The sequence below is a fragment of the Sciurus vulgaris genome (assembly GCF_902686455.1).
Source record: "Sciurus vulgaris genome assembly, chromosome: 5".
NCBI lineage: Eukaryota > Metazoa > Chordata > Mammalia > Rodentia > Sciuridae > Sciurus > Sciurus vulgaris.
In genome coordinates, this window is record NC_136465.1 from 88,400,425 (window position 1) to 88,421,833 (window position 21,409).

At 35.2% G+C, this 21,409-nt stretch overlaps 1 long non-coding RNA gene across 4 annotated transcripts in view; it reads left to right on the top strand.

The window, feature by feature from the left end:
* LOC306662028 overlaps nucleotides 1-21,409 on the top strand; it is a 416,277-nt gene that overhangs the window by 47,197 nt on the left and 347,671 nt on the right. For 3 of the 4 annotated variants that reach the window (XR_013764033.1, XR_013764034.1, XR_013764035.1), the window contains exon 9: nucleotides 1,360-1,397. This is a non-coding gene — a long non-coding RNA (uncharacterized lncRNA). Of the gene's footprint in view, nucleotides 1-1,359; nucleotides 1,398-3,417; nucleotides 3,457-21,409 lie in introns of those variants that run through there. The other variant, XR_013764036.1, reaches the window with a different exon arrangement.

Sequence of the window (21,409 nt, forward strand, 5' to 3'; positions counted from 1 at the left end):
AAAACAGTCATCTATAAAATCATGATAAAGGGGGTGGGGAGTGGCCTGCAGCCATTGACTGTGAGCTGTTTTTGTTTTTGCAAGGCAAATCTGCTAGGAGCTTGGAAATGTAAGAGAGCTGGCACAACGACAAGCCTGAGTATGCTGTGCCTAGTGGATTATTGGCCAACAAATTTAGGACCCATCTTAGGCATACAGATTAATGAGACAGGGAAGCTTCGCAGACATACAACTGGAATTCCTGGTGGAATACTTCAATTTAAACTCTACTGACTTTGGGTACTCCCACAACAAAATTCTGAGTCTTGCTTCTGTTGGAAAGAATTATTGAAGTAACTTCCAGTTAAAGTTGAAATGATTATGACAAGTCTGTCTTATAACTGCGTGGTGAATGTCTAGACTTAGCTCTAATTGGTCTTACTTTAAAGTGTTTATTGTTTAATTGCTTGTAGGAATGATTTATTCTTTCATAGAACTGAGATTAATGGCAACTGGCGGCTTTATTGGCATTGTTATCAGAGAAATGACCAAAGTCTCAAAATAGAATTAAGGAGACAGATTCTAGGCTCTGAGGAATGTTAGACTAATGTAACAACATGAAAACTGTATTTTACAAGTGTTACTACCTCAGTGGTTTTGTAGTGTGTCCATTAATGCTATTTTTAATTCTCATATTTTAATGTATGGGACTGAGATAATACTATGGTGTTGAATGTAATTTCCTTTTGTGAAATGTGTAGGACTGATATTTCAAAAATGGATAACAATCCAACATTTCAAACCATTAACCTGAAACTATCAGCTTTTTTATATCCTCATAGTTTTTTGGTGGAAGTTTGGAAATCTATATGAAGGAATAATATATTTTGAATTCTTGGCTTTTTTAAAAATGTTTTTATATATATATTTTTATTTTAATTAAAAGTCATAAATTTACATAGGGCAATGTTGTTTGATTCATTCTGTTATTTTTTCCCTTCCCCCCTCCCCCCCCCCCTTTTTCCTCTATACATTCCTTTCTTCCTCCATTCTTACCACCCTCCTTATCCCTAACACTACACCTAACCCTAACCCTAACACTAACCCCTCCTACCCCCCCCTTATATGTCCTCATCCGCTTATCAGTGAGATCATTCGTCCTTTAGTTTTTTGAGATTGGCTTATCTCACTTAGCATGATATCCTCCAATTTCATCCATTTGCCTGTGAATGCCATAATTTTGTCATTCCTCATGGCAGAGTAATATTGGTCTAATCCAAATCAAGTGCAGCATTGTCACTGACATTGTCTCTGCTCATAGATGGATGAAAATGATAGCTTCTTTGAATATTCCTGTTACTATTGTGTATTCTATTTCAGATTTTCATCTTAACTGATGGAAATTGGAAATTTGAAAGGTAAGTATTGGGCAATATTGTGTATTTTTTTTTGGTATCTATAAATTTATCATTACAGTATAGATAAACATAAGGATTTTCCAGAGAATGAAGTTTGGTACTAGAGGGGAATGCATTTAAATGGGGAAAAGAGAACAAAATATAAAATGTGAGAAATTGTATGATAGGTGTTTGGTAAAACAGAATGAGAACTCAAGATTTCAGTGCAAGAGAACCCAGATATGCCAGAAAATATAATATTCTTATTATATATAATATGTTGTGAAACATATTATTTAATTAGAGAAATTGATAAATACTTGTCATATGAACAAACAGTAATGTGGTGAATGCTGGGTAGCCATCATCATTGAGGTCAAGACATGGAATGTAGCTGGCTCCCTGGAAGTCCCAGCCCCTTTTGACCCTCTCTAATCACAGCCCCATCTGTTTGATTTGGAGGTATTTATGGTCATTTGTCATGAAACTATAAAGAAAAGAAAAGAAGATAACACCTCTAAGAAACATATTTTAGTTTAGACTTTTTTTTTAAAGTTCTTTTGAATAGCATCATATGTTTCTTTTTACTACTTTCTTCATCTTAATATTACATATATAAGACATATGTACATTGATGTCTATCCTAGAGTTGCATAAAATCCTTTGTTTCATTGCTTTATTCTGTTGGTATACCATGTTTCTTTCTGTACTGTGTTGGCAGATATTTGGTTTGTTTCCAGCCACAATGGTGCTTGTATCCTAGTGTTAATATGTACCAGCTTCTCTAGATGTGGGATTGTTGAATGGAAAGCAATACAAATTCTCTGTTTTACTAGATAAGGTCAAATCATGCTTTAGCAGTGTTTGGGAGTTGCAATTGCCAACACTTAGTGTAGAAAATGTTGACAATTTCTCTCCATCTGAAATTTCTCTCAGTTACAGAAATTTGCTGGTCCCTCATTACTAATGAAGCTGAGCATAATTTTGTATGTTTGTTTGTCATCTGGATTATTTCTCTTTTTCTTTTACTATTTTGCCTGCTTTCTTCATGATTTGTAGTCTGTATTTTCTTTGTAGTCCTTTAAATAAGCAGATGTGATGAGTTAATCACTTCTTCCACAAGTAATATTGTTTGTATCTTATTTTAAAAAACTTTCCAAACCTTAAAGACAGATAGGTTTCTTAATATTTTCTAAAGATTAACAATTTATTGCTTTTATTTCAGTCTTTTATCTGTGGTCCATTTTGGCAAATTGTGTAAAAAAGAACTAATTTTATCTCCCACTGATATCTAATTTTCTCATAACTATTTAATTAAACAGCTGCCTATGACTTGACCAATACAGTGTCATGTAAGGAGGCCCATAATAATGTAGCCTGATGCCACAGTTTTATTTGTTGGAGTTGTAAAATAAATATAGATATCTGTTTGAGCAAGTTACCCAAATTTGTTCTCCAAAAGTATTTTGGCTATTCTTGGCTTTTTGAATTTTTTATATAAGAATCAGTTTGTCAAGCCTGACAAAATGACTGTTGAGATTTTATTTGAAGTTGCATTGAATCCATACAGCAGAATAGAATTAATATCTCCAAAGTACAGTGATTTCAACCCACGAATTTTTTATTTCTATCCACTAGGTCATTTTGAATGTTTTTCAATTAGTTTCATTTTAAACATGTTTTCATAGATTTATTCTTTTTTTTTTTTTTTTGGTGGAAACTGGGAGGGAAGGAGAATTGGTACAAAATGGTTGCTCTCTAAATTATGGGTGGTGAGTAGGCAGGTAGGGTGGAGGCAACGCTCACATTTGGAGAAACTGGGAGGACACTGGGTCCATGAACTTCTGTGGGGATCCCTAGAGGAAGCACAGCACAGTGGTTCAGAGCATAGTCTCCTGCAATGTTCACAATATTCACTCTTTTTTTTTTTTTGGTGTGTGTGTTTGTTTTGTTGTTTTTTGTTTTGGTGGTGGTGGAGTACCAGGGATTAAACTCAGGGGCACTCAACCACTGAACCCTATTTTGTATTTTATTTGCTTAGCATCTCGCTTTTGCTGAGGCTGGGTTTGAACTCGCAATCTCCTGCCTCAACCTCCTCAGCCATTGGGATTACAGGTGTGTGCCACCATGCCCATGCCCTGTCACATTCTCTTTATCCATTCATCTGTCGTAGGGCACTTAGGTTGGTTCCACAGTTTAGCTGTTGTGAGTTGAGCTACTATAAACATCGATGTGGCTGCATCACTGTAGTATGCTGATTTTAAGTCCTTTGGGTATAAACTGAGGAGTGGGATAGCTGGGTCAAATGGTGGTTCCATTCCAAGGTTTCTGAAGAATCTCTGTACTGATTTCCATTATGGTTACATCAATTTGCATTCCCACCAGCAATTTATGATGAATCTTTTTCCCCCACATCATTTGCCAACATTTATTGTTCCTTGTATTCTTGATAATCGCCCATTCTGATTGGAGTAAGATGAAATCTTAGAGTAGTTTTGATTTACATTTCGCTAATTGCTAGAGATGACATTTTTCATATGTTTGTTGACTGATTGTATTTCTCCTTCTAGGAAATATCTGTCAGTTCCTTAGCCCATTTATTGACTGGGTTTTATTTGTTTTTCTGGTGTTAAGTTTTTGAGTTCTTTATAATTCTAGAGATCAATGCTTTATCTGAGGTGCATGTGGTAAAGATTTTCTCCCAATCTATAGGCTCTCTTTTCACATTATTGATTGTTTCCTTTGCTGTTCCTCAGGATTACATTTTTTGATATTATTAAAAATAAGATCACTTTCAATTTCATTTCTAACTACTTGTAGGAGTAAGTTTTCCTATTGATTTTTACATCATGAACCATACTAAATTTTCCTCATTAAAAAATTTATGTGTAGCTTCTTTTTTTTTTTTTTGGTACTGGGATTAATTTAGGGGCACTCAATCACTGAGCCACATCACCAGCCCTATTTTATATTTTATTTAGAGACAGGATCTCACTGAGTTGTTTAGCACTTCACCATTGCTGAGGCTGGCTTTGAACTCAAGATCCTCCTGTCTCAGCCTCCTGAGCTGCTGGGATTACAGGTGTGTGCGACCGCACCCGGCTGTAGCTTCTTTTTGAAATTATAAATGCAATTTTTTTCTTTTGTAAATAATGAAAATTCTATTTTTTCTAACCCTTATACCTTTTTTCCCCCCTTGTCTAATTGCACCAACTAGGACCTCAAATATAATATGAATCATAGCCCCAACAGTGGGTAAATCTGTCCTATTCCTGTATCAAAGGAAATGATTTTCGCCTTTAACTGAGCTGATAAGCTATGTTTTATAGATATTCTCTAACACAGGAATTGATAGTCTTTGTATGACTCATGGGCCAAATCCAGGCTGCCACTTATTTTTGTAAATAAAGTTTTATCAGAACCCAGTCACACCCATTCCTGTGTATACTGTCTGTGGATGCTTTCACAACATAATCGTGTACTCTAATTGTGTAGAGTGACAGAGATCATCTGACTGCAAAGTTGAAAATATTTATCTGGTTCTTTGAGAAAAAGTTTGCCAACTTCTGCTTTACCAGATTAAAATATTCTCTTATAGTTTTGCTAAATATTTTTTTTACCATGAATAAGTATTGAATATTACCAAAGGCTTGTTTTATGATTTTGCATTGAGATAATATGATAATACAATGAACTAAATTGCCTTTCTCATGTTATATTGAACTTATATTCCTGGAATAAACTTTTGTTTGTTTAAGTGTATGATCATTTTTATGTACTTTTAGACTTTCTTACCTTTCCATTGAGAATTTTCCCATCTTTGTTTATAGTTAGATTGATCTGTAATTTTCCTTTGCTTTCTGTTTCTTTGGGTTTTGGCATCAGAGGTATGCTTGCCTCTTAAAATAAGCATAAATTGTATTTGGATAAATAGCAAATGGAGTTGTTTGTGCCTGGAGTTTAGCTGTGGGAAGATTTTTCATTGTCAATTCAGTTTCTTTCATGGCTGTAAGATTATTCATATTTCCTTTTTCTCCTTGAGTCATAGTTATATTTTTCTGGGAATTTGTCCATTTGTCCTAAATTCTTATTTATGGTCATAAGTTATTCATAAAATTCTCTTAAACTCTTTAATGTCTGCAAGATGTTCCTTTTGTCATGTTTAATATGGGTTATATCTTCTCTCTCTTTTACTTGTTCACCAGTGGTTTATTTGTCTTTCTAATTTTTTTTAAATTTGTCCTTTTTATTTTTACATGATAGTAGAATGTATTTTGACATATCATATATACATGGAATGTAAATTTCCATTTTTGTGGTTGTACAGGATGTGGAATTATACTGATGGTATATTCATATATGAACATAGGAAAGTTATGTCTGATTCATTCTGCTGTCTTTCCCATTCCCATCCCCTCTCCTTTCCCCTGACTCTGCCCTATCCAATCTGGTGAATCTGCCTACTCCCACATTGTGAGTCAGCATCTGCATATCAGAGAGAATATTTGGTCTTTGGTATTTTGGGATTGGCTTATTTCACTTAGCATGATATTCTCCAGTTCTATCCCTTTACCAGCAAATGATAATTTCATTTTCTTTATGACTGAGTAATAATTCAATTGCATATATGTACATTTTCTTTATCCATCCATCTGTTGTAGGGCACCTAGGTTGGTTCCATAGTTTAGCTATTGTGTATTGAGCTGCTATAAACATTTATATGGTTGCATCACTGTAATATACTGATTTTAAGTCCTTTAGGTATAAACTGAGGAGTGAGATAACTGGGTTAAATGAGTTCCATTCCAAGTTTTCTGAGGAATCTTCATACTGCTTTAGAGAGTGGTTGCACCAATTTGCAGTTCCACCAGCAATGTATAAGTGTACCTTTTTCCTCACATCCTTACCAACATTTATTGTTACTTGTATTCTTGATAATTGCTATTCTGACTAGAGTGAGATGAAATCCATGTAGTTTTAATTTGCATTTCTCTAATTGCTAATGATATTGAACAGTTTTTCAGATGTTTGTTGATTTGATTGTATTTCTTCTGTGAAATGTCTGTTCAGTTCCTTTGCCCATTTATTGAGTAGGTTATTTGTTTTTCAATGTTAAATTTTTTTGAGTTTTATTAGTCTTTTCAAAGAACTGACTTTTGATATTGATCTTCTCTGTATGTGTTTTCTAGTGTATAAGTTTTCCTATTAATAGTCTTTTCTTTTGGATGGTTTAATTTGATTTTATCAAACTTTTTGAAATTAAGCCTTTTTTTTTTAAGCTTTTTTCTTTATTCAATATGGTATCCACCATTGACTACAAATTCTTCTAAAATAAGCAAATGTTCTTAAGTTTGGTATCTTCTTTTTTTTTTTTTTATTTTATTGTAAACAAATGGGATACATGTTGCCTCTCTGTTTGTACATGGCGCAAAGGCATACCATTTGTGTAATCATAAATCCACATACAGTAATGTTGTTTGATTCATTCTGTTTTTTTTCCCTTCCCCCCACCCCTCCCACCCCTCTTTACCCTCTATACAGTACTTTCTTCCTCCATACTTGCCCCCCTCCCTAACCCTAACTCTAACCCTAACACTAACCCTTCCCTCCCCCCCTTTATGTGTCATCCTCCACTTATTAGCGATATCATTCGTCCCTTGGCTTTTTGAGATTGGCTTATCTCACTTAGCATGATATTCTCCACATGACAGAGTCCCATGCAGAAACATCTTGGAGATGTAGCGGTCCTTGTTGACTGGCTTGGATTTCTTCTTGCCCTTGCCACTCTTGGGGACCTCAGTCCACATCTCCTTCACATTCTCCAGCACCATATTGCAGTGCCTGTCAAAGGCCTTCACACAGCCCAGGAGTTTCTTGTTGATGCGGCAGTTGATGAGCACTGAGTGTTGTTCTCGACTGACTGTGTGAGTACAGAGAGTGGGCCTGTGTTAAATTTCTCCTCCTCCCGCTTCTGTAGCTCCCCTGGGGTCATCTCACTCTTGGGCTTGTTGAGGAGGCTCACGGTGATAGCTTGTCCTCTTGTTGCTACCACCTCCACCGCGTTGCTTCTACCTCTGAAGAGAGAGGAGAAAGCACATCAGGCTGTTGAGGACTGGCAGGTTTGAATAGTATATTACATTTTTGTTGTAGATTCTTTTATTTTTTTACATGTTTTTTTCTTTTTTTTTTTTTTACTCTCTGTATTTTCCTCTTATTTATCTGTTTCCTCAGAGTCTCTTTCTCTCTTTTCTCCTCTTAACCCACTTCTTTTGATTCCTCTTCATTCTTCCTATGATCTGGTACCTCTATATTCTCACCTCTGACCTCATTAATATCACATGCTAAACCCCTTCCCTATTCTCTCTTGGTCCACCTTTAGAAATTGTAGACCTTATTGAGAAAACCGTTGTTTATGTTGTTGGTAATAATTGAACACATCATCTCTGTTTATTGAGACCACACTGTTAGTATTTTAGTAGGGGCTATTTGGGTTAAGGCTACATATGTTTGCATTGGGAGCTGTTAATATTGATCTTCCCCTTAAAGGTAAGGTATTAGAAATCTGCAGGAACACTATAAAATCTATAGGGTGGAAACTGTAATACCTTCATTCATTGAAAGAATAAAAGTCAACAAATAAATGACCTCACATTACATCTCAAAGCCCTAGCAAAGAAGAATAGATCAATACCAAAAGTAGAAGAAGACAGGAAATAATTAAAATTGGAGTTGAAATCAATGAAATTGAAACAAAAAAATGAAAAAAATTGACAAAAGAAAAAGTTGGTTCTCTGAAAAAATAAACAAAACTGATAAACCCTTAGCTACACCAGTTAAGAGAAGGAGAGGGAAAACTCAAATTACTGAAATTCATGTTGAAAAGGGAAATATCATGATGAACATTACTGAAATATAGAAGATAATTAGAAGCTATTTTGAAAATCTAAACTCCAACAAAGTAGAAAGTCTCAAGGATATCAATAAATTTCTGGAGACATATGGTCCTCCCAAACTGAATTAGGAGGACGTACACAATTTAAACAGATCAATTTCAAGCAATGAAATACAAGATGCCATCAAAAGTCTATCAACCAAGAAAAGCCCAGGACCAGACAGATTCTCAGCTGAGTTCTACAAGACCTTCAAAGAATAACTAATACCAATACTCTTCAAAATAGTCCATGAAATAGAAAAAAATGGGAACTCTTCCAAACTCATTCTGTGAAGCTAGTATCACCCTGATAACAGACAAAGATACATCAAGGAAAGAAAACTTCAGAACAATATCCCTGATGAACATACATGCAAAAATTCTCACTAAAATTCTGGCAAAAAATATATTTAAAAGATAGTATACCACGATCAAGTGGGGTTTATCCCAAGGATGCAAGTTTGGTTCAACATACGGAAATCAATTCATCACATCTGTAGACTTAAAGACAAGAATCATATGATCATTTCAATAGATGCAGAAAAGCATTTGATAAAATACAGCACCCCTTCATGTTCTAAACACTAGAAAAACAAGGGATAGTAGGAACATACCTCAACATTGTAAAGGCTATTTGTGTTAAGCCCAAGGCCAACATCATTCTAAATGGAGAAAAATTGAAACAAGACAGGGATGTCCTCTTTCACCACTTCTATTCAACATAGTCCTGGAAACTCTAGCCAGAGCAATTAAATGAAAGAATTAAAGGGATATGAATAGAAAAAGAACTAAAACTATCACTATTTGCTGATGACATGATTCTACATTTAGAAGATCCAAAAAATTCCACCAAAAAACTTCTAGAATTCAAAAATAAATTCAGCAAAGTAGCAGGATATAAAAACAATACTCATTAAATCCAACACATTTGTATACATCAATAATGAATCCACTGAAAGAGAAATAAAGAACACTACCCTATTCACAATAGCCTCAAAAAAAAAAAAACTTGGGAATCAATCTAACAAAAGAGGTGAAAGACCCCTACAATGAGAACTACAAAAACTACTTGAACTACTTTAGAAAGAAATTGAAGACCTTAGAAGATGGAAAGACCCCCCCCCCCCATGTTCTTGGATAGGCAAAATTAATATTGTTAAAATTGACATACTACAAAAGGCACTATATAGATTCAGTGCAGTTCCAATTAAAATCCCAATGACATTCTTCATAGAAATAGAGAAAGCAATCATGAAATTCATTTGGAGAAATAAGAGACCCAGAATAGCCAAAGCAATCCTTAGCAGGAAGAGTGAAGCAGGAGGTATCAGAAAACCAGCCCTTAAACTATACTACAAAGCAATAGTAACAAAAAGGCATGGTATTTGCACTAAAATAGACAGGTAGACCAATGGTACAGAATAGAGGACACAGAGACAAACTTACATAAATACAATTATCTCATATTAGACAAAGGAGCCAAGAACATACAATGGAGAAAAAAATAGCTTCTTCAACAAATGGTGCTGGGAATACTGGAAATCCATATGCAGCAAAATGAAATTAAATCCCTCTCACCCTGCACAAAACTCAAGTCATTTTAGAACAACAATTTAGGTATTAGAACAGAGACTCTGCACCTAATAGAAGAAAAAGTCTACCCAAATGTTCATCATGTTGGCTTAGGACCTGACTTTCTTAATAAGACTCATGAAGTGCAAGAAGTAAAATTAAGAATCCATAAATGGGGTGGATTCAAACTACAAAACTTCTTCTCAGCAAAGGAAACAATCAATAATGTGAAGAGAGAGCCTTCAGAATGGGAGAAAATCTTTACCACACACACTTCAGATAGAACACTAATCTCCAGAATTTATAAAGAACTCAAAAAACTTAACTCCAAAAATACAAATAACCCAATCAATAAATTGGCTAAGGAACTGAGCATATACTTCACAGGAGATATACAATTGATGAACAAATATATAAAAAAGTGTTCAACATCTTTAGTAATTAAGAAATACAAATCAAACCACTCTAAGATTTCATCTCACTCCAGTTAGAATGGCAATTATCAAGAATACAAGCAACAGTAGATGTTGGTAATGATGTAGGGAAAAGGTTCACTCATACGTTGCTGGTGAGAATGTACTCTGGAAAGCAGTGTGGAGATTCCTCAGAAAACTTGGAATAGAACCACCATTTGACCTACCTATCCCACTCCTTGGCCTATACCCAAGGGACTTAAAAATCAGCATACTACAGTGATGCAGCCACATCAATGCTTATAGCAGCTCAATTCACAGTAGCCAGATTGTGGAACCAACATAGATGCCCTTCAATAGATGAATGGATAAAGAAACTGTGGTATATATGCACAATGGAATATTACTCAGCCTTAAAGAAGAATAAAATTATGGCATTTGCAGCTAAATGGATGGATTTTGAGAATATTATGCTAAGTGAGATAAGTCAATCCCAAAAACCAAAGGCCAAATGTTTTCTCTGATAAATGGATGCTGATACACAATGGGAGGTGGAAAGAGAAGAATGGAGGAACTTTGGATTGTGCAGAGGATGCTGAGGTTAGGGGAGATGGCAGGGGTTGGGAAAGATGATGGAATGAGACAGAAACCATTACCCTATATACATGTATGATTGTATGAATGGTGTGACTCTACATTGTGTACAACCAGAGAAATGAAAAGTTGTACTCCATTTGTGTACAGTGAATCAAAATGCATTTTTCTGTCATGTATAACTAAATAGAACAAATAAAAAAATCTGATTTCTATAGAGCAAGGTTTTTATACATTTTAAATACTATGAATAAAGGAATGAAATAAATGGGGTTTTATTCACACTTTCAATATTAATTCTTACAAGTGTTCATTTGTTACAGCCTCTATTACCTTTACTATACAGTACTTTTATTTACATACAAGTCACCATCTAGATTCTATACTTAATTTGTACTGACTTTTCTTAGATCTTTCTGTCTTCAGCACTTTCTCACTCAACTTTTAATTATTTTATTACTTTGAAGTCTTTGCTTTTACTTGCTCCAAACTCATTTTCCAAATATCTGGTTAGATGTGCTTTTCCAGCATAATTAGTTTCACTCTTGATCTTTCTTCCAATATACAGAAAAAAGAACTTAACACAATACTGCTTTAGTCTTCCTTGAAAATAAAGCATGATTTATTCTCAATTTTTACCCTATTCTAAACTGTTCAAGATGCACTCTTCTTATCTGGTTCAACTAATTATTCACATAAGTATTCATCTGCCCAGATCCCAAGAAGATACCATAATCTATAAGTGACAGTAAAGACTGCTTGTCAAAAGCCAAAAGTAGGTGTCCCTTTCAGTATAATGTCTCTTATGCTTTTACCTTTCCCAGAATTAGGATGTAACTCATATACAGTGATCTGCTAAAACATTTCTTTCAGAAGTGAGTGAATGGTAGTGTTAACCTTGCTTCAGATATTTGCATTCCAGTTGAAAATTCCTGAGACTAGAAATGCTTTCCAGGCCCAAATGAATATTCTGTTGGTGGAATTTAAGGTGCAGATACCAGGAATTATCTTGGCACATGAAATTCTTCCTAGAATTTTTCAATCATCATGAACCTAGCACACATTTTCCTCCATAATGAAGTCCTAAAGCTTGTGAACTTTATTTATTTATTCTTATCATGAAATTTATGATGTACAACATGATGTTTTGGAATATGTGCATTGTGTAATGGCTAAATCAGGCTAATTAACATATGCATTACCTCACATACTCAATTGTGTTGAGAATACTGGAAGTCTATTCTCTTAGTAATGTTCAATCATTCCACATGTCTAACTGAAATGTTGATTCTTTGATCAACATCTCAGTTCCTATCTCACCCCTGCACACTCTAAAAAAATATTTTTTACATATGAGATCTTGTGGTATTTGTCATTCTGTGCCTGACATGATAAGGATGTTCTTTCTTACTTAACCTTTACAAGGAAAGTAACTTTAAAACAACCCATCTGCTGCTGTTGCATTTCTGCGTTCTTTAGATTTCTATCTATAAAGTATTTTCCCCTAGTAGTTTAAGTTTAGGTCTTACATTAAGACATTTGATTCATTTTTAGTTGTTTTTTTACAGGGTGAGAGATAGGGACTAGTATCAATCTTCTACATGTGAATGTCCAGCTTTCCCAGCACCACTTGTTGAACAGGCTATCTTTTCTCTATAGTATCTTTTGCACCTTTGTCTAGAATCACATGGCTGTAGACGCATGGATTTATTTCTGACTCCTCTATTCTACTCCATTGGTCTACATGTTTGTTTTTGTGCCCATACAGTGCTGTTTTGTTACTAAGGCTCTAGTATATTTTGTAGTGATGCCCCCAACATTCTTTTTGTTTAAAATTGCTTTGGCTATTTGGCATCTTTGGTACATTTATATGAATTTTAGAATTGTTCTATTTCTGTGAAGAATGTCATTTGCATTTTGTTGGAAATTGCACTGAATCTGTAGATTGCTTTGGTTAATATGACCTTTTAACAACATTGCTTTTCCTAATCTATAGACATAAGAGGTCTTTCCATTTTCGAGTGTCTCATTAAATTTCTTTCTTCAGTGTTTAATAATTTTCATTGTGGATATCTTTTTTTTTTGTTCTTTATTTATTTTTTATTTTTTATTTTTATTATTTTATTTAGCTTTTATTTTTTTATAGACTGCATTTTGATTCATTGTACACAAATGGGGTGCATAATTTCATTTCTATGGTTGTACACAATGTAGATTCATACCATTCGTGTAATCATACATGTACCTAGGGTAATGATGTCTGTCTCATTCCACCATTTTTCATACCCGCCCCTCATTTTCTTCTACATATTCTAAAGTTCCCCCATTATTCTCTCATTCCCCACCCCCACCCCCATTATGTATCAGCCTCCACTTATCAGGGAAAACATTTGGCCTTTGGTTTTTTGGGATTGGCTTATTTCACTTAGCATGATATTCTCCAATTCCATCCATTTATTTGCAAATGCCATAATATTATTCTTCTCTATGGCTCAATGGTTTTCCATTGTGTATATATATCAGAGTTTCTTTATCCATTTATCTGTTGAAGGGCATCTAGGTTGGTTCCACAATCTAGCTATTGTGAACTGAGCTGCTATAAACATTGATGTGGCTATGTTACTGTAGTTTGCTGATTTTAGGTCCTTTGGGTATAAACCGAGGAGTGGGATAACTGGGTCAAAAGGTGGGTCCATTCCAAGTTTTCTTAGAATTCTCCATACTGCTTTCCAAAGTGGCTTCATCAATTTACAACTCCACCAGCAATGTAAAAGAATGCCTTTTTCCCCACATCCATGCCAACATCTATTATTGTTTGTGTTCTTGATAAAAGCCATTCTAATTGGAGTAAGATGAAATCTTAGAGTTGTTTTGGTTTGCATTTCTCTACTAGAAATCTTGTACACTTTTTCATATATTTATTAATTGCCTGTGTGTCTTTTGTAAAGTGTCTGTCCAGTTCCTTGGCCCATTTATTGATTGGGTTCTTTGTATTTTTGTTGTAAGCTTTTGTAAGTTCTTTATAAATTTTGGAGATAAGTGAATGACATTCCTCATAGAAATAGAGAAAGCAATCATGAACTTCATCTGGAAGAAGAGACCTCAAATAGCAAAACAATACTGAATAGAAAAAGTGAAACAGGAGGTATCACAATACCAGACATTAAACTATAGTACAGAGCAGTAGTAACAAAAACAGCATGGTATTGGCACTAAAATAGACAGGCAGACCAATGGTACAGAATAGAAGACACAGAGACAAAACCACATAAATACAGTCACCTCATACTGTAGGAGCCTCATACAAAGGAGCCAGAAACATACAATGGAGAAAAGATAGCCTGTTCAACAAATAGTGCTGGCAAAACTGGAAATCCACATGCAGTAAAATGAAATTAAACCTCTACCTCTCACCCTGCACAAAACTCAACTCAAAATGGATCAAAGACATAGGAATTAGACCAGAGATCCTGCACCTAATAGAAGACAAAGTGGGCCCGAATCTTCATCATGTTGGCTTAGGATCAGACTTCCTCAATAAGACTCACAAAGCACAAGAAATAAAAGGAAGAATCAAAAAATGGGATGGACTCAAACTAAAAAGCTTTTTATCAGCAAAGGATACAATCGAGAATGTGAAGAGAGAGCCTACAGAAGGGGAGAAAATCTTTTCCACACGCACTTCAGATAGAGCACTGTGGATGTCTTTAACCTGCTTGGTGAGGTGTGTTCATTAGTAAATTATTTTATTATATTTTTAGGCTATCGAGAATGAGATTGTTTTCCTGGTTACTTTTTCAGTGAGTTCATTATTGGTGTTTAGAAAGGCTCCTCTTTTTTTAAATGTAGACTTTGTATTTTGCTACTACGCTGAATTTGTTTTAAGAACCTTTTGGTGGAATCTTTAGGAGATTAAATTATTCCTGCAAATAGGGATAATTTGATCTCCTCCTTTCCTATTTGTATTCCTTTTATTTATTTATATTTTCTTGTCTGACTGCTCTGGCTAAGATTTCAAGTACTATATTGAATAAGAATAGTGAGCATGTACACTTGTCTTGTTCCTGATTTTAGGGGAAATGCTTTCGGTTTTCCCTCATTCAGTGTGATGTTGGCTGGGTTTCTTGTATATGTTATGTTGAGGTGTGATCCTTCCAGGCTTAGTTTATTCAGGGCTTTCATCATGAAAGGATGTTGAATTCATTTACTATTTTTCATCTTTTGGCAATGCATGAATTTACTTCTGACCTTTCTGTTCGTTTCATTGGCCTGTGTCCCTTTTTTAATGCCTGTACTTTGCTAAAACTTGCAAACTTTAAGAGCAAAGCCTGGATTCCATTATCTTTCTTCTTCACACAATGTCTTAAGAGAATAGAAAGATGATCAGAAAATAGAGAATACAGGGATTGACTGAAAAAGGAAACTCAGGACAAAAAGGTAGAAACTTTCTTTACAGTAACATTCCCACCCCCATCCTTTCAATTTCTCACACTGAAGTAAAGATACTTCAAATTCCAAAGTATTTCTTGCAGTGATTGATTTTTTTTCCCATGTCTTCACCACCCTCTTACTTCAGTCAAATCGATCATTACCTCTCTCCTGTACTATTGGGAAAACTTCCTAATTGGTCTCTCTTCTTCTGTTCTTATCCCCCTGCAACTTATTCTCCCCACCAGTAATCATAATGATTTATTTAAAATGTAAATAGAATCAAGTACTTTACTTATTTATCATATTTTGAGTTCCCTTATATAAACCCCTAATATTGCCTTGAAAGCTTTTTGCAGGCTGTAGCCCCTGCTTCTCCCTCCAGTCTCATCTACTTTTTTGTCTTATTTTTACTTGTAAAATATTAAGGTATAATTTACAAACAAAATGGCATATGTTTTCAGTGTGTATGATGTTTTGATATGTGCATGCATTGTGAGATGATTAGATCAAGCTAATTAACATATCCATTGCTTCACATATTTCTCATTTTTATGGTAAGATCATTTATGTTCTAATCTCTTGGCAGTTTTCAAGAATACGTTATGATATACTGTAGTCACCACATCGTGCAATAGCTCTCTAGAACTTATTCAACCTAGCCAACTAAAACTTTGTACCCTTTCTCCAATATTTCTGCATCCCCCTGCCCAGGTCCTGGCAACTACCTGACCTCCACACAATGAATCATTTCATCGCTTACAACCAGTTGGCACAGCTGGCCCCTTGTAGCCCCTGGTTCAACAGCACTGAGCTCTTCTTTGAACTGGGCCCCACACTTGTACTGTTTAACCTAGAACACTTTTTACTCCACACATTGCTCAGTTTTCAGTCCCAGGCCATATCCGCAGAGAAACCTTCCTAGGTCCCCCAGATAAATTAGTCCCTTTTTCTCATCCATGATAGCACCCTGCTCTTGTCCTTCATGGTAGTAACTTAAATATGCCTGCTATTTTAGTTGTATGGGATACATTGGTTTTTATTTTATTTTTATTTATTTTTAAATTCTAATTAGTTATACATGACAGTAGAATGCATTTTGACACATCATACATAAATGGAGTATAACTTCTCATTCTTTTGGTTGTACAAGATGTAGAATCACACTGGTTATATCGTCATATATGCACATAGGGTAATAATGTACAGTTCATTCTGCCATCTTCCTACGTTGGTTCCATAGTTTAGTTATTGTGTGTTGAACTATTATAAATATTGATGTGACTGTGTCACTGTAGTATGCTGATTTTGAGTCTTTGGGGTATAGACCAAGGATTGAGATAGCTGGGTCAAATGGTGATTCTATTCCAAGTTTTCTGAGGAATCTCCATACTGCTTTCCATAATGGTTACAGCAATTTACAATCCCACCAGCAATGTATGAGTGTGCCTTTTTCCCCTTCATCCTTGCCAACATTTATTGGTGCTTGTGTTCTTGATAATTGCCGTTCTGACTGGAGTGAGATGAAATATTAGTTTAGATTTGCATTTCTCTAATTGCTAGAGATGATGAACTTTTTTTCATAAATTTGTTGATTGATTTTATTTCTCTTTCTTTGAAGTATCTGTTCAGTTCTTTAGCCCATTTATTGATTGGGTTATTTGTTTTTTTGGGTATTAAGCATTTTGAGTTCTTTGTATATCCTGAAGATGAATGCTCAATCTGAGATGCATGTGGCAAAGACTTTCTCCTATTCTGTAGGCTCTCTCTTCACGTTATTGTTTCCTTTGCTGAGAAGAAGCTTTTTATTTGAATCCATGTATGAAATATATTCTTTTTATGTATGGGATTGACATTCATTTGAATTTTAGAACATTACCTATTCCATTCTTTTATATTTGCATAAGGTTATTTCTCTACATACAAAATCAACTGTGACTTAAATTTTATGCTTCGCTTACCCATTCGATGTATATAAGTTTACATATCACATAAGCAAACAAAACAACTCCTGTCTTAACCTGTATCTCCATGTTTTTTTTTTCCTATGGGCATTTTATTTATAGCAGCATAGGGGAATTCAAGCAACCAGATTAGAAAGGTTACCAAGAACATAGATGAGCAAGATTCATAGTCCCCTAGCTCCACATGGGGGAGAGAGAGTAGGTGGGTGAAAGAGGGGTGGGAAATTATTGGAAGTTCTACATCAGAAAAAAACTTACTTTGGTGAAGGATTATTTGAATGTCTGATAAGAAATTACCATTTATATTAGCTATTTGACCCTGGTCAGTCTTTCTGGACCTCAGGTCCTTTTCTTATGGATGAAAGACTAAACCCCACCCATGAGAAATAACTTCCTGCTCTTTGAGTGTTCAATTCTTATTTTCTCCATAATGATGGGAGATTAAGAAAGTATATCTGAGGGGGAAGAAGGCTAAAAAAGAGAGAGTTAGTTTTACAGAATAGAAACATGCAGAAAAGAGTCATGGGAGTGGTTATGAAAGGAAAAAAAATAGAAGGATTTAGATTTCTCCCAAATTTATTTATTTAACAAACATTACTATAATGCTAAAAAAATACTTATATAGCATTGACTATGAGCCAGGCATTGTTCTAGTGCTTTACAAATATTAAATCATTCACTACATAGATAGTAAATACTACTGTTGTCCCCATTTCATGACTGAGGAAATTGGAACACAGAGAGGTTATGCAACTTAAGTTGGGTCACATAGCTAGTAAGAACTAGAGCTGGGTTTCACATGTAGGTAGTTCTGAATCCAGAGTTCCTGCTTTTGTAATGCTCATTTTACTGTTAGAATTTACCCTACATTTCCTTATTGAAAACCTCCACATCAAAGACAAAAACTTATTGAACTGTAACAAAAATAATAAATCACTCCAGACGTATTTAGGCTAACACATACCCTATTTGTTTCTGTGTAATTACACTTTCTCAAGAGCCTGCCACATTTGGTATCACTGTTTTCTTATGAACTCTTCAAGCAAGACTAATGCAAAATGGAGAGGATTGTTCTTCGTTCAGCTGCAAACCAGGTGGCACAAAGCACAAAGGGGCAGGCCAGGCGCCAGGGACCGTGGAAAGGCAACTGACTCAGAAATATTTGCACAATTAGCAAACATTTTCCTTTGAATACTTGCAAACTTTTTTTTTTGAGTTCATATACTATTTTCCTCCTCCAACCCTAATTAAGGGAACAAACAAACAAACTCCATCACCACTACCACCAAAAACCTCCAAAAAGCATTACTTAACTATCAAGATAGTTTGGTTTTTGCCTCTCAGAAACCGTTCAAGCTCCAGTGCTATGTGGACCGTATACTGCAGGAGGCAGCGTCTCATTAAGGAAATAAGGGCCACTTCTTACTTGTTTTCGCTGTTTCTTTCAGTATTGCAGATGTGATTGTTTCATTCTCTAATATAGTTTGATTTCTATTTGAAAGTAAGGAATTTAGAGGTTTTATAGAAGAGTGGAATCAAGGATTGTTACTGATTTATTTATATAAAGTAAATCCCTTTCTTATTGTTTCAGTCTATTGCTATATTTAATCCTTACACTCATAATATTTAGAGTCTAAAATCATACAGTTGAAATAAGCTGGGAGATCATTTCTCTTAATTTAATCCTCTCATTTTACAGAAACAGGAATAAGACTAAGAATGGTTAAGTGACTTGCCCAAGACAGAGTGTGGAAAGCCAGGACTGGCTTCTAGGCTTTTCCCTGGCTGGCTCTGTACCCTCCACACAATACCAAGCTTGAGTCTGCTTCGTTTAGGGTTCAAGCTCCTGTCACATCCTTTCTTTCCTCCTCCCCAGGGAAACACTTTTTCACCACATATCCTTTTATTTCCTGTCTTCTGGTTCAATTTATTTTTGAAGAAGATACACGTGAGGATCTGGGGAGTTAAAGCTGATGTCCAGAGGGTGACTCAGATTTGCTAAACTTCAAGCAATGAAATGTCTGAAGAGTCATCCATCACGGGGGCCTGGAGGGGACGCTCGGAGAGAGAGAAATCCTGCCGGCTGGGAGCTGGGCCTTCCCTCCTGCCTGGGCCTGGCAGTCACCTTGTCAGTGTGTGTTAGAACTCAGCTTCATGCCTCCAGTCCTGCTGCCCTGACTGTCCCCGCTCCTTCCTCTTCTTTTTATAGTCTATCTACATATGCATGCAATCTGTGTTTACATTTCTTTTCCCTATACTACACTCTTAAGAATTGGAAATGATCTAAAGACAAGCCCTATGCTCTCCCTTTCCCCAAACCCCTTTTTAAAAATTTCTGCATTTGCTTCTTTCCTCAAGGAAAATCTGATGTATTTCATTCATCAGATTTAATTTAGAATACTCTAGCCTGTGCTCATCTTTCCTTCATTTCAGCTAGAACATCTGTATTGATAGCTCTCTTCTGTTACTTTCTAATGAACAAAGTCTGGTCTCTCCAACAAGACTCTAATCTCTCCCAAGATGTATTCCAGTCAGTTCTGCTCTAAAGGAGAGAACAGATATCTGTCTAGGAGATGAGCTGACTCAAGTCTCATCCCCTTAATCCTTCTTGTGACCTCATTAGAAAGGATTTTGTAGCTAATTTGATGGATCAGATTTTAGGATGCTGGATTAGACCACATCTACCCAAGGGTCAGTATTTGCTAAAAGGTCGCCTGTGGTTGTAGCCCTTTCTTTCCTCTTCCAGTTGGCAGGCAAGCTGATCCAAAGGGCAAGTGTGTCTGCTTTAGTCTCTGCATTTAAACAATGTGGGGTAGCTGCCTAAAGATTAAATTCAGATTTGGATTTTAGGTAGAATAAAAAGTAACCCCTTAAGCTTGAAATCCAATTTACATAGAGCTCTGCATAAGAGTTTCAGGTAAAACCTGAGCCAACAATAATAAAGTGTCCTTTGATTTTTGCCTTTGTACCCCTATTTATGACTCCATCAGATTCTTACTGGAGATACAGTGTACCTGATGCAAAGCCAGATGCAAAATCCCAATGGAAAACATTTTAGAACCCCAAATTTCCTCTCCCCTTTGTAATCTCTCCCTTTTCTATCCCCAGGCATCTACTGATCTGCTTCCTATCGTGATGCATTTTCTAGAATTTTACATTAATTCAGCGGTGTAGTGTATACTCTTCTTTGCATGGCTTTCTTCACTAAGCATAATCATTTGGATGTTTTGCCTTTTCACTTTCTTAGTGGTGTTCGCAGAGCAACAGTTTGTAATTTTGATTTTTAAATTTTTTTATGAAGTTAAATTTGCCAATTTTTAAATGGTTTGTGTGCCTTATGTTCTAAGAAAATTTTACCTATCACAAAGTCTCAGAGGCATTGAAATAATACCTATGCTTTTATTGTTAATTTCTAACTTAATTCTATCAGAGAACATATTCTGAAGAATTTTGATCTCTTCAAATTTATTGAGATCTGCTCTGTGGGCCTCTGTTCTATCTCAGTGAATATATGGTGAACATGTATACTTGAAAATAATATATATTCTGCAGATGCTAATTCTGTTAATTACGTCACATTATTTTATGGTGCTCTTTGTATTGTCCATATCTTTGCCAAAGTCCTGTCTGGCTCTTTTATTCTTGCTGAGGGAGAGGTGTTAGTATCTCTAACTTCGATTGTAGAATTGTGTATTTCACACGTTATTTCCACTGATTTTTGCTATGTGAATTTCAACTTTGGTATTAGATTCATAGATTCATATATATTTAAGATTTTATATCTTCCATTGCTACTGTTAGTAATACTCTTTGCCTTGAAGTCCAGTTTATCTGATGTCAATAGGGGTGTGCCAGTCTTTCCTTTCTGGACTTTTTTAGTTCCATATTTTTCCATCCATTTAATCTTAGCTTGCATCTTTCTTTATCCATAAAATGTGTCTCTTTTCCTCAGCATGTGTTTAGTCTGAAGACTGGCTTTTATTTGGGTTGCTTAATTAATATCTAATGGAATTTTGATATGATTGGATTTATGTCCATATTATTATCAGTGTTTCTCTTTTTTAGTTGACAATTATTACTTTCCTACTTTTTGAATTATTTCTAAAATTATAAATATCTTGTGGTATTTTG